Raw genomic sequence first — 15,263 nt, 5'->3', positions numbered from 1 at the left:
TCCACAGGGTGAAAGGGGATGAGGAGCCTCTCCATAACTGCACCAATTCCATCCCTGAGGGTCCTACCCTCCTGACCTAAGTGCCTCCCAAAGGCCCCACCTCCTAATACCATAGCCTTGGGCATTAGGTTTTCAACATAGGAATTTGGGAGAAACACAAACATTCAGACCATAGCAGCATTCAAGGCACCTTTGGAACAGAGAATGAGCTTCAATAGGAGTCAGTCTATTTATTTGTTTATTTTCATATACAGGACGACAGCCTCTGCTCTGCAATTTTCTCTCAGTTGAAGGTGGGGATGGGAGGAGTATTGCAAATACGAAGTATTTGCTCTAGGAATTCACATGATAGATGGAGAAATGCACCTCTGAGCCACAGCTTTTTATCTAAAACACAGTTCAACTGTATAATGCCCACTAGTCTATGGGGTCATACATATGAGCAATATGTTTTGCCATGGCCCTAAATAAACACAGAGGTCAAATGAAGAAAAGAAAAATTTAACTATAGATTTCAGAATAATTATGACAATAAGCTCTAACCACTACAGTTTATGACAATGAGCTCTAACCACTACAGTTAACAACTGTTTACACTTGTTGGCTTACAGCAAAAAATTAGGATAAATCTATATAGATAGGCCACAGCTGAAATTCTCAATTACCTTAATGTCCCCAAATAGTTGGCTTCTAAAAATACATGTTTCCAAGTCCACTGACTTGCAGAATATGACCAAAGTTGGATAATGAGCTCTAGAAACAATATCAACTGGTTTATAATTACTTATCATCCATTTCATTTCAGGTTCTGTAAGGTCTACATATTATTCCTATCATTTTCAACCTTGTTGTCTCATCATGTTTTAGCTATCTCAGAAACTGTCAAAGGTTCAGCTGAATTTTACTGAAGGTCTTAAGTCTCTTTAAAATGTAAACGAAAACAAAATTATGGCTCTTACTGTGCAGTAACCAGACTTCATTAGACTAAAAAATTTATTCAAGAACTACAGGCACCATTATAGTCTTAATGAAACCACTTGTCAAATGACTTTAGTATGAAATGTTCAAAATATCGTACTTGGTTTTAAAACAGATCTTAAAAAAAAAAAAAAAAAAAGCCCGTATCTTTGTTTCACATCAAAATATCCATTTACTTCAAAGTACCATGCCAAAGTGCCAAAGTAGATACTCAATACTTAATAAATGAATGAACAACTATATCCTCCTCCTAATGTATCCTTCATGTTGCCCAAATTTGGGGATAAAGTGTAGCTTTTTCTTTTTCTTTCCATAATTCTCTTACTGCTCAAACTAACAATGGCAGCTCTGAACAGGTAGCTAAATGACATTAAAAAAAAAAAAAGATTTTATTTACTTGAGAAAGAAAGGGAGCAACCATAAGCAGGGGGAGGTGCAAAGTGAGAGGGATAAGCAGAATCCCCACTGAGCAGGAAGCCCAACTCAGGGGACTTTGGGATCATGACCTGAGCTGAAGGCCGATGCCCAACCAACTGGGCCACCCAGGCACCCCCTAAATGGTATTTTTTAAAGCAAGGCTCACTGTTTCTCTTCCTTTTCCCTCTTCCTCTTACACACATACCTGTAACACACACACACACACACACACACACACAACATGGAGATTTTATTATACTGTCAGCTATCAGAATTAAAGACAACAAAATATGTAAAACTTAATTCTCTAAAAAGTAGAAAATGAGATGGAGACCATGGGGCTGAGAAAATAGAAATTCCAAAATTTGTTATTTTTTAAAGATGTATTTATTTAGAGAGAAAGAGCGAGCAAGCAAGCAGCAGGGAGAGGCAGAAAAAAGAAAGAAAATCCCAGGCAGACTCTCCACTGGGCATAGAGCCCATGCAGGGCTCAATCCCAGGACACGGAGATCATGACCTGAGCCAAAATCAAGAGTTGGATGCTTAACTGAGCTACCCAGGGGCTCCCCAAGATTTATTTAATATAAATCTAGACTAGTTCTTTGATGGACAGTAGCTGGTGCCTTTCTGCTGCTGTTTCAGATAAAATATATTTAAACAGTTTAATGTTCCATTCATAACCCTGGGAAAATAAGAGAGAAGGCAACACACTTAGGCACATATTCTCCTGATAATCACAGTACAAATTTTCCCTGACCAAAAAATAAGATTTTTTAAAGCTTTTATTAAAAAAAAAAAAAAAAAAATAGTTGTTTTTTTTTTTTAAAGAGCAGAAAATAGTATGTAAATTATATTTCCTAAAGGATTTACTTTTTAATAAAATCCTAAATTTTGGGAACCTGACTCGGTTTTGGATCAGGCAATGATCTTGGGGTCCTAGAACTAAACCCAGTGTTTGGGCTCTGCACTCAGCTGGGAGTCGGCTTGAAGATTCTATCTCCCTCTGCCCCTCCACCACCTTTGTGCAAGGTGTAACTCTCTCTAAAATAAATAAATCTTTTTAAAAATGCTAAAATTTTTAGTGTGTACTTTGTTTCTAAGGGAGGTATAATCTTTTATCATTGATCCTGATCAACTAAATCTTAAAATTACTGATACCATTCACTTGCATGGAATTAGAGACTTAAATAGTTACTTAGAACAGAGAAGCAAAAGACAAGACCCAACTGGTAAGGCTTAAAGAGCAAGAGAAAGTACAAGAGCCTTGATATACTGGCTGGCTAGAGCAGAGCGGCTAGAATGTAGGTGGGAAAACAGGAAGAGCAAATAATAAAAAGATTAGCCTCTTTTCTACAGTTGCAACTTCCTGCTCAGTGTGCTCTATACTGTCCAAAAAGGAAAAAATATTTTAAACAGAAATACAAAGCAATGTTGAAAGGAAAAGCATCAGGTCACAGATAATATATGCAAAACATCTACATCTTTTAAGAATTAGATTTCCAGCATATTCATGCCATCTTAGTTGTATCTTAACATTTAGGTGAATAAACCTACTTTTCCCCACATACTAATGTACCATAATTTGAAATGTGAGACAAAAATAACAAAACAAAAAACTGTAATTGAAATATCCAGATATTGCTTCTTAAAATATTATTCAATTGTTTTCCATATGTAATGTGTTTTTTTTAAGATTTTATGTATTTATTCATGAGAGAGAGAGAAAGAGAGAGAGAGAGGCAGAGACACAGGCAGAGGGAGAAGCAGGCTTCATGCAGGGAGCCAGACGTGGGACTCGATCCCTGGTCTCCAGGATCATGCCCAGGGCTGAAGGCAGCGCTAAACCGATGAGCCACCCAGGCTGCCCTATAAGGGTTTTCAAGTTTAACAGATGTGAAATCACTAGTATGCAATATTCCAAGAAGAGCAGAGACTTGCCAACTCCCAAATACACTTCAAGTTCCTCACATTAACACCCAACTCCACTTTTGTAACACATTTGTATTTAGTCTAACAAAAGTTATTGACTTTCTTTCCCATAGGTGCTGACCTCTGGAAACTACTTCTCATTGCTACCCTGTTAATTACCTTCTTAAAGTTACAGTTCTTCAGGGAATTCACTCTGCATTAAATATTTCCCTAGCAATACTGAGTTTGCTGGTAGTTCCTTGTTTCTATGTGTATTCCTGTCTCTTGAGGCCCTCCAAACTCACAAAAGGAAGGATCAAATGACAGCATTATAAACTTAAGAATTTATAACTCCTGAGGAATGAATGGAATTAACATCGGCACAGCCTATTTGCTACTTATCTGACAGGTTTCTTGCAAAGAAACTGTACTTGGAGCAATTCTGGCAAACGACTGGGCTCATGGGCTAAATGCAGCCTGAACACCTGCTTTTGTAGAGCCCTTGAGTCAAGAATGATTTTTTAAATGTGGGGAGGGGGGAAGATAAGTAGAAAAAGAATACTTTGTGACACATGAAAATTCTATAAAATTCAAATTTCAGTTCCACTAATAAAATTTTACTGGAAAACAGCTACGTACATGCTTTTATACATTTTATATATTTTCTATGGCTTTTTTCACAGTACAATGGTGACAAATCAAATGGCCTGCAAAGCCCAAAATAATTTATCATCTTCACTGAAAATTTGCTGATCTCTGAAGTCATTAAAAATTGTTCAAAGGGGAGAAATATGAAAACCTCCTTGAGGGGCATATGGGTGACTCAGTGGTTGAGCATCTATCTGTCTTTGGCTCAGGTCATGATCCCGGGGTCTTAGAATTGAGTCCTGCACAGGGCTCCCCACAGGGAGCCTGCTTCTCTCTCTGCCTATGTATGTCTCTGCCTCTGTGTCTCTCATGAATAAATAAATCTAAAAAAAAAAAACAAAAAACAAAAAACAAAAACAAAACCCCAAGTGTACTGAAAACCCCTTTGAAAAATTTTGGTCATAACAAAAACTCTGTAAGCTGCCAGTGAACTTGATTAAAAAGTTTCACCTACAAAAGAGTTGAGGAACGATGATGATGTTCCAGTCCAGTATTATCACTGCTTCTCTGGAGCAGCACCTCTTTGTTCTCAATCCACCAACAACCTCGTGGATTTTATCTCTCAAGGACCTGTCAAATCCCCTAATTCTTCAGACATCCATCACCACCCTGTATCTAGCTTTTATCTTTTTTAGTGGACTACTGCAGTAACTTCTATACACTTCTGCTCTAATCCTCCCATTCCCCCAAACTACTTTTATAGTTTTATAGGCCATCTTCAAGACACAAATCCAATCTTGTCACTCTTCTGTTTAACACACACTCACACCTTTTTTTATTCATTATACAAAACCTTGAATTATCACTTCATTCCCAACTCCAGCTTCATTTCTATTTCCACCACAGACTTTTTATTTATTTTTTAAAGATTTATTTATTTATTTATTCATGAGAGACAGACAGACAGAAAGACAGAGTCAGAGACACAGGCAGTGGGAGAAACAGGCTCCATGCAGGGAACCCGACGTGGGACTGGATCCCAGTCTCCAGGATCAGGCCCTGGGCTGAGGGGGCGCCAAACCACTGAGCCACCCGCGCTGCCCCAACCACAGACTTTTTAAAAAATAACATATATTACATACCGTGTAGCTATAGTTTCCTATCAGTATGATTTAATATTTAATTGAATCACAAATGCAAAAAAAAAATCAAAGGTCACTGTGCATCTTATCTACTGCATAATAACATGGAGTGTTGGAGTATTTAATTTTTGCCTTCCTAAGTACCCTGAAAGTGACCTCTACTTTCACTTTTATCCAACAATGCCAAATAGTAGTCCCACTCAAAAACGACTCATTGCCTGATTCATTATAAAACCAAGAATGCGCTCTTAATTCTGCTGGAAGTTGAGGCTAGGATGTGCTGATTCAAGGCACTAAACCCAGTACAACTCACAAGCCAGTGGCTGTGAAAGACTGTATGTCTGGGAGGGTTGCTTCTAAGAACAGTCAGAATAAAGTCTTTTTTTTTTTTTTTTTAAGATTTTATTTATTTATTCATGAGAGACAGAGAGAGAGAGAGGCAGAGACACAGGCAGAGGGAGAAGCAGGCTCCATGCAGGGAGCCCGACGTGGGACTTGATCCCGGGTCTCCAGGATCACACCCCGGGCTGAAGGCGGCACTAAACCGCTGGGCCACCAGGGCTGCCCAGAATAAAGCCTCTTTTAACAGTCTATTCAAATCATCAACTAGGACAGACATCATTACATATGCTTAATTTTATTAGAGAATAAATTTCTGAGGACTCAAAACATTTTCTTATCCTTAAGAGCAAAACCTGATATCCATCATTTTAAGAAACCTGAATTTTTTTTAAAGATTTTATTTATTTATTCATGAGACAGAGAGAGAGAGAGAGAGGGAGAGAGAGAGGCAGAGACAGGCAAAGGGAGAAGCAGGCTCTCCGCAGGAAGCCCGATGTGGGACTCGATCCCATGACCCCTGGATCACGCCTTGAGTCAAAGCCAGACGCTCAACTGCTGAGCCACCCAAGTGTCCCAAGAAACCTGAATTTTTGACTCTGCTGGTGAAATAAAAAATGTTCAGTATGATTACTTATTTGACTACATTAGAGTGTAGAGAGTATTCGAAGACTGTAAGTTCATTCAAAATCTCTCACAATATCACAAATGATAAATAGTGCCTTGTCATAACTTCAACATTTTTACATGTTTTTAATGATGTTGCTCTTTTTAAAATAAAAAAGGCCCTCGGAACACCTGGGTGGCTCAGTGGTTAAGGGTCTGCCTTTGGCTCATGGCACAATCCTGGGTCTGATCCTGGGTCCAGGGATTGAGTCCTGTATCAGGCTCCACACAGGGAGCCTGCTTCTCCCTCTTATGTCTCTCCCTCCCTCCCCCCCCCCCCTCTCTCTCTCTCTCATGAATAAATATTTTTTTAAAAAAGAAAAGGCCCTCATTAAGAAAGATTATCATCATGTAAAGAAATGGCATATATTTTAAATACATACAGTATATGAGGTAACATGATATGGTATCTGGCTTAAAATATTTCAGAGAAAAGGGATAGCTGAAGCAAATATGGCAAAATATAATTAACTAGTAAAAGTGGATGATGACTATACGAAGTTTATGAGTTCACGGTACTATTTCTCTCCACCCCTCAGTATATTTAAAAACTTTTCTAATTTTTTTTTAAAAAGTCTCCCATAAATCTAAGAAGTCAATTTTTGCAATAAATCTGAATAGGCAAAATTCAACTATGGTTAAAAGTGAGCTCAGAAAATACTACAGTTCTACTTCAAAAAATTAAACTTTAACAATACTAATTGTCACAGATGATACAGAGCAACAATGAACTCTTGAACACCACCAGCCTAAGTGAAAATTGATACAACTATATTGGAAAACAGTTTAAAATAAAGCTGAAGGTATGCAGAGCCAATGATTCAGCAATTCCACTTCGAGGTATGTATCAGTGATTCTCAAACCTCAACGTGTGTAAGATTCATCTAGAGAGCTTTTTTTTTTAAAAAAAAAAGTTTTTTAAAAATATTTATTTATTCATGAGAGTCAGAGACAGAGAGAGAGAGAGGGAGAGGGAGAGGGAGAGAGAGAGAGAGAGAACGGCACAGACACAGGCAGAGGGAGAAGAAGGCTCCATTCCACGTAGGGAGCCTGACATGGGACTCAATCCCAGGTCTCCAGGACCACACTCTGGGCTGAAGGTGGCGTTAAACCACTGAGCCACCTGGGCTGTCCATCCAGAGCTTATTACCCGCACTCCTGAGACTATGATTCAGGAGAGGAGGGTAGAGCCCATGAATCTGCATTTCTAACACGTTCACAGGTGACACCACCAATGCTGCTGGTCAGAGAACCACACTATTACTACTGTCCTAAAGAAATCTGCACACGTTCACCAGAATACGTGTTTAACAAAATATTCACAGCAGCAGTGTTCAGAATAATAAAATGGAAACTATGGTATACTCAGAGAATAGAATGATGGATGTGGATGAGCACAGCTACTGAGGGCAGTGAATATGCCACTCCAGAAGAGCCCTCTTTGGTACACTGATTATTTTTAGCTGAAAGCACTTGAAAAACAACAAATACAAGGAGAAGCTTACTCTGAACTCCCTTATCTATCTAAAGACATTATCTCCCATAGCCATAAATACCCTCCCCAAGAGTTTCATCAACCAGAGAGGGATGACTCATCACAGGAGAGGAGACTACAAGTTGACACCACATCCAGACCAACTGTGTCACATATGATCATACCTCTTCATCTATTCTAATGGCCCATTCAGCTTTCCTAAAAAATCATTTACTATCCCCTGAGAGGACTACATCTCCTCTCCCATTTCCTAAGATGATATTTAGATCTGAATTCTAAGCCATCTAAGCCATGAGAGAGCTACTCTTTTTGCCCTGGGTATCTCCCCTGTATTAATGAAGCACACGTTAATAAACTTGTTTGTCTTTGTCTTTTTTAAGTAGGCTCCACACCCAGCATGAAAGTCAAAACAGGCTCAAACTCAGGACCCTAAGATCAAGATCCTGAGCAGAGATCTGGAGTCAGATTTGTCTTGTTAATCTGTCTTTTATTGGAAGAGTCTCAGCTAAGAACTCAGAAGGGTAGAGGAAAATTTATTTTTCCTCCCCTATCTTACACACAGTATAAATAAATCTTACAATACTAGGGGAAAAAAAAAAAAGTAAGAGTATGTGTACTTACTTATATCGAGCTGACAAATTTAAAGATACTCCTCAGAATTATATATATATATGATAAAACAAAGCAAGAAAATGATTATTATAAAAATTATGGTTATTCTAAAAGAAAGAAAAGGTTTTATAATCAGGAAGACACATTGAGGTACTACTGGCAATGTTCTATTTCTAGACATAGAATGATAGTTACTTTGTAAAACTGGATTCTTCTGTTTTATGTTTTTCTTATGTATAAACAAGAAAAAAGTTTAAGAGATTTTCTTTGATGACAGAATGTTATAACAGTGACTTTCTAAGTTTACTATTTGAATCTTAGTGCTCTAAACTTAACCTCATCCTTTTACTCAATTAAATTATATTTCATAAGCTGAGTTTTAAAAAATTAAACATGAGGCTTGGTGGTAAATGCAAATTTCTTTTGAAGCAACAGCCTGACGGATAGATATTGCTCTGATAAATCTGAAAAATCATATTTCTATCTTTTAAAAATACTTGAAAGGCTCAAACATCTTGAAATTTGAAATGAGAAATAAAGCAAAAGAGTCTGATAGAAAATTTAGCAGTTAAGAGTTCAATGGATGACAACAGTATCATTTAATAGACTTGGACTCGATCTATAATTCTGCCCAAAGATAACAGTAATTATACCTTTAATGTGTACAGAACAGACATCTCACATATATCTAACTGGCAAAAAAAATTTGGAAAGATTCCAAATAGTGCAGGGAAAATAGAAGTGCATATGTGAGAAAAATTTTTTCTCACCCCAACCGCACCCACACACACCCACACACACACACACACACAAACCCCAAAAACAAAAAACAGCAGTAAGAAGGGAAAAAAGAATGCAAGCTCCAAGAAAAACATCACTATGAAACACACACACAATGGATGCCATTTGACACAGCATGCAAGGACAGGAGTACCTCAAAACTAAAGTTTTGTCAGTCTACACACAAACAAGGCAACAATGAAAACCTGGGAAACCACAGAGACCATCTGGAGTCTACAAAGTTTTCACCAAGACAGGTGAGGGCAAAAAATTCCTCACTAGGTCAAAAACTTTGTAAATCTTATTTAAATACTTACCATTAAACTACTGGTTCCAGAAGGAATAGAGGTAGCAGAGTAGAAAAAAGAGGGAAAACCCAATCAATACTAAGAATAAAAAGTGGCAACACAATATCAACTCTAGGTAGCTAGAATAAAATAGCAAATAAATACAAAATAAGAGGTTAGGCAGCTAACTTGCTAGTAGTATTGAGAGATGAATTACCAATGCCCCCTTCTGCCTCTTGCTCCTGTTTGGCTTATTACTTGGACACAGGGCTACTTCACAGCCAGCTATTCTAAAAAGCAGACTTGGGAAGGGAAAGAAGGCAAAGTCTAATTTTTATCATGCCCAACAAGTCAGTACGCAACTTAAATTGCAAAGGGATTACAGAATCTTATTCTGTCTTAAATTCTATTTCTATAGCAATTGGGCTATCCAGTATTTTTGGAAAATCACCTACTATTTATCCAAAATATATTTATAGAACTGAAGACTATAAAGGTTTAGCATTTCAGTGAACAAAATACATGGTGTAATTATTTGCTGGTATGGCGATCAAATCATTATGCTGAACAAATGAAAGGCGACAATACTTAACCACCTTACTCATATGCATCTAATGCCATAAGAGATTGGATTTTCCTCTTCATGACTTTGTTTCAAAAGCTTTTATTATTTTAAGTATTTCATGTAATCTTTTCCTTACTAGCTTTCATATCTACCTTTTAGGGCAACTTGTAGATAAAATTTATCACCTTGATAAGGATGTTAGCTCACATTTGCAGAGCACTTTACCATGAGCCAACCAATTTGCTAAATGCTGCAAATCTCATCTAATCTTCAAAACCATTACATGAGGTAGGTGTGTTACTATTACCACTTTAATACTGAGGGAAAAAATAGAGGCTGAGAGATTCTAAATTTTTTGGCCAAAGTCACAAAGGTTCAACTACAGTTTCAAGAATTTAAACTACTATACTAAAAAACAAAACAAAAAAACAAAAACAAAAACAAAAAAAAACTACTATACTATATAGATGGTAATAAGCAATTTAGAATATGTTCACAACATTTCAGTCTTCTTTTCTTATCCTAAGTGCTGAGAATATGTAGGACAGATAAATGTAAAGTGACTCACAAGTCTCATGGAAAATTTCCCAATTCACTGATTTTCTAAAACCATAAAGACATCAAATATACAAGTAGGAAATAATTAAAACAACACTGCAATCTTACCAAAAAATCAAATTCCAGTCATAAGTAGAAATACTAGAAGTAATGTTTTTTAGTGTTAACTGATCAACCTCCTCTATAACACTATGTAAGAATTAAATCACACACACGTCCATGTTACAAAGAACAAAAGAAGTCTATTCCTTCTTGCTACAAGAAACTCAATAAATGAAACTAATGGCTTTCAAAGACAGATTCAATTCTCTATGGTTGTTATAAAGAAAGATTTTCCAGGGATACCTTTAAGTAACATTGTTTTAAAAGACTCGGAGAACAAATTTGTGTAAATACCGTCTACACTATCTAGTAAAAGCTAAATAAAAGGCATAGCCTTCCTTTAAGCTTAAGATCTTTTTTTAACACTTGCATAGAACTAGCATAAACAGTTCCTCATTTCCCTAAGAACAATTAACGATTTATACAGGAGAGTGGAAGGCCCAAAACTTCAGAAAGTAAGTACAAAGATGAAAGACGATCAGAGTCTCCAATGGCAAAATGATATTTATACTCAATGACATTCTGGCCGATGTCTAACAACTACTCTCCGGGAAAGACAAAAACCCTGACTTTCAGTATTTACTGATTTCCATGGTATAAACTAGGACTGATGTCAGGTTTCCAATACGTACGTGATCACTGAACACAGAATGAGGAAGAAAAGAGCAAGAGCATACTGTTACATAGTCTTTCGACGAACATCCAGATAAAATAGATGTCAATAATCTCAAGAACACAAATAATAGTAAAATGCAATAAGATAACTAGGAAGTGATCGGGTTTTGAGAATTTACTGCCTATGTTTTAGGTAAAATTTATATATAAATTTACATAATTTCATTTTAACAATGGTTGCCAAAATCCTAGATTTAACCATCAGCTCCAGGAATCACTCGTTCCAGTGTACCACTGACATACAGTTCCCTTCTTAGTTCGTCCAGTCTTTTATTTCACGTTTTCCTATTACACATTTTTTGGTAGATTAGCAAGGAAGAAAGTTGTAATATTTTAATCATTTAAGCTCTCTATTATTTCTTCTGGGTCTATGTAAATGTCTCCCAAGTCTACCTATTTTTGCAGTTCAGTTAAGCAGGACCCACCTCTCCTCCCCTAAACATGAGAGGCTGGTAACATTCATATTTTTCCCCAGTCTTCACCACAGAAAAATGAAAGCAATGGCCAGATGCATTTGCTTCCAACATACTTCCCTAAATCTACTCCTTCGACATGACAAGACTTGCCTGCATATAAGCTGTTTTTAAGTTTCCTAAAAGACCAGCACAATTTACATTTCTACCAGTATCACTTACAACCCATGTCACCTGCGATGGTATGTTACTACTTTCACTTCTGCCAACCTGACTGGCAGAAAGGGCTATCGTATTACTACTTCAGTTTGCATTTCCCTAGAAAGCAGTCCATCAGAATCTACTGAATTTAATAAAAGAGAATGCTGTTCCAGGAATATGCTAGAAGAGTATTTAGATCAACCCTCCTAAAAGAAACATTCCAAATTCAGGATTAAAAAAGATCTTAAAAACATTAATGAGCTGGCAAAGAAAGCTACAAAGTCTTAGGCCAGAAAATAAGAGGAAAAAAGCTGGAAATCCAAAGCAGTAAACAGTGGTAGGTTTTTGCCTTGAACTCAGATGCCCTCAATGGGCTATGATTTCACTGTATCAGAAGTGACTCTCCTCATGCCACCCACGGGCAACTTCAAGTAAAACCCGCTGAAGCTTGACACTGGGTGGTTAAAGGGTGGAAAAATCACCACTGAAAATCTGGAACCACAGATAGAGCTCTTGCTGCTTTTGCTGCCCAATTTCTAATTCCAAAGTGGTCTAAAACCCCTCAACTGGCATTCCCACAATCCACCCTGTGTCAGAATCCCCTGCAGGGCCTACTTATTTATTTAGTATGCTGCTGGCTCCACCCCCTTCCAAGGTCACAGTAAGCAGGTGGGCCCAATAATCTGCATAACCAGTTCCCAGGCACTGCTGACACTATTGGCCTGGGGCCACACTTAGCCAGGACCACAGATGTAGGGTGATCCTCTTGTCCCCAGGCTCCCAGAAGGAAGCAAACATTTTATGATAAGGGTGGCAATGCTGAAGGTAGGATTCCCAAACAGTGCTGGGACAAATGGGTATCCATAACGGGTACCCAAAAATTGGACCCTTACCTTATATATAAAAATCAATTCCTGGTGGACTGAAGTCCTAATATAAAAGGCAAAACTATTACACTTTTAAAAACCTGAGAGGAGAGAAGAGTTTAGAAAATAGGAGAAGAATGATAAATGTGACATTAAATAGATGACTTCTGTTTACCAAAGTCTTTCTTAGAAACATGTCTGGAATTTGCTTTAAAATATTTCAGGAAAAAAAAAAAAAGAGGGAGAGAGATAGATGATAAAGTATGGCAACAATCTTGATAAACGTTACATCAGAGTAATGATGGTTTATTATATTACCTTTCTCAACCTTTGTGTACATTTTTCCTTTTACTGTCAAAAGCATTAAGCTGGGAGAAGAAATTTAGAACTGGTGAAAAGATAGAAAACAGAATATAAGAAGAGCTCCTACATATCACTAAGAAGACAAATGACAACAGAAAAATAAGCAAAAGGCACAGGCACTTGATTAGAAGAAACATTTATGAAGAATACATCAGCAACATGGGAAAGAAAATTATGATCTCACTGAAATATCACTTCTTACCCACCAAAATGGCAAAACTTAGGAAGTCTGGTAGAAGGCGCAAAAGCCACAAAGTAACTGAATCACAAACTCACTGCCAGCAGATCCTAAAATCAGTTTCACCGCTTCAGGAAACAGTATGGTATCCTCCACCAACGCGAAGATAGGAAACAGTATGGTATTCTCCACCAACGCAAAGATTCCTCTGTCACCTGAGAACAGGGGTCTTGAAACAGAGGGCACCCAAACACCTTCCAAGGCAGCCGTATCACACACTCAACTTCAGAACTTTGTTGTTCCTTATACTTACTTGGAAGGGGTATAGGTTCTCCTTCCCTGCCTCCCATTTCAGATGCCCTTCTACCACTTTATAATAAAGAACACCGTACCTCTCTCTCTCCAATTCTTACTATGGTGTACTATATACCATGACCTGAAAACCTCCTGGGACCAAAGGAAGCATGTGACAATTACTTTAATCAAAGCAATCAGTCTGTTTCATTAAAACACTTCCAATAAAGTATTTTTATGCTAAATATGACATTTTTATAACCTCAGTGTTATTTTCAATCAATTGTTGGAAACTGCAAAAAATATTTAATATCTAGAACTTGATGGCAAAGTAAAATTTTAATGAAATTAAAGTATATTTAAAATGAAGCCATACTACATGATATACATACATATATACATGCATACAGGAATTAAAGAGTATGACAAAGTGATCACTGAAGACTTTTAAACACAGAAGTGTGCTCCACTGGGATAAAATTCTATGGGGGAAATTGAACAGAAAGAGGATTTTAAGACGGAAAAGGAACAATGTAAAATTTCCAACATTTTTAAACTAAACTAGCCTGTTTGTGGATGTTTTAAAAGATACCAGCAAATTTCAAAACACTGGAGTTATTTTATGTTTATATTCTACTACATACATTTAAAAGAGTAATAATATACCCAGTTTACAGCAGCATTATCTACAATAGCCAAACTATGGAACATTATATACAGATATATACAATGAAATATTACTCAGCCATCAAAAAGAATGAAATTTTGCCATCTGCAATGATGTGAGTGGAGCTAGAGTATTATGCTACGAAAAACAAGTCAGAGAAAGACAAGTCCTGAATGATTTCACTCATGTAGAATTTGAGACAAAATAAATGAGCAAAGGGGAAAAAGAAAAACATAAACCAAGAAACAGATTTTTTACTATAGCAAACAAGCTAATGGGTTACCAGAAGGGAGGTGGGTGGAGGGATGACTTAAATAGGTGATAGGGATTAAGGAGTGCACTTGTGATGAGCACAGGGTAAGGTACAACATAGAAATTTAATACTTTTATATATTGTATACCTAAAACTAATATAACACTGCATGTTAACTAGCTGGAATTAAAATAAAAACTTCCTACTTGTCAGAATGGCTAAACTCAAATACACAAGAAACAAGTGTTGGTAAGGATGTAGAGAAAAAGGAAACTTCTTGCACTATTGGTGAGAATGCGAACTGGGTGCAGCCACTGTGGAAAATGGTATGGAGGTTCTTCAAAAAATTAAAAACAGGGATCCCTGGGTGGCAAAGCGGTTTGGCGCCTGCCTTTGGCCCAGGGCGCGATCCTGGAGACCCCAGATCGAATCCCACGTCGGGCTCCTGGTGCATGGAGCCTGCTTCTCCCTCTGCCTATGTCTCTGCCTCTCTCTCTCTCTCTATCATAAATAAATAAAAATTTTAAAAAAATTAAAAACAGAACTACCCTACAATCCAGTAATCACACTACTGGGTATTTGCTGAAAGAATATGAAAGCACTAATTTGAAAAGATATATGTACCCCTATGTTTACTGCAGTATTATTTACAGTAGCCAAATTACAGAAGCAGCCCAGGTACCCATCAATAGATGAATGGATAAAGAAGACATGGTGTGTATGTGTATATATATATATATATATATATATATATACACATACACACACACACACAATGAAATATTAGTCATAAAAAAGAATGAGATCTTGCCATTTATAGTAACATGGATGGATCCCAGAGCATATAATGCTAAGCAAGATAACCCACTCAGAGAGACAAATACCATATGATTTCACTTATGCATGAAATTTAAGA

The 15,263-nt window shown here is 37.1% G+C and overlaps 1 protein-coding gene across 2 annotated transcripts in view; it reads right to left on the bottom strand.

The window, feature by feature from the left end:
* The window catches only part of ZNRF2 (zinc and ring finger 2), a 108,585-nt gene that overhangs the window by 70,878 nt on the left and 22,444 nt on the right, over positions 1 to 15,263 (bottom strand). The gene's annotated exons all lie outside the window — the stretch shown is intronic.

Source organism: Canis lupus, chromosome 14 (assembly GCF_003254725.2).
Source record: "Canis lupus dingo isolate Sandy chromosome 14, ASM325472v2, whole genome shotgun sequence".
In the NCBI taxonomy this organism is placed as follows: domain Eukaryota; kingdom Metazoa; phylum Chordata; class Mammalia; order Carnivora; family Canidae; genus Canis; species Canis lupus.
Note: the sequence above shows the minus strand (reverse complement) of the source record. Positions and strands in the feature narration are given on the sequence as shown.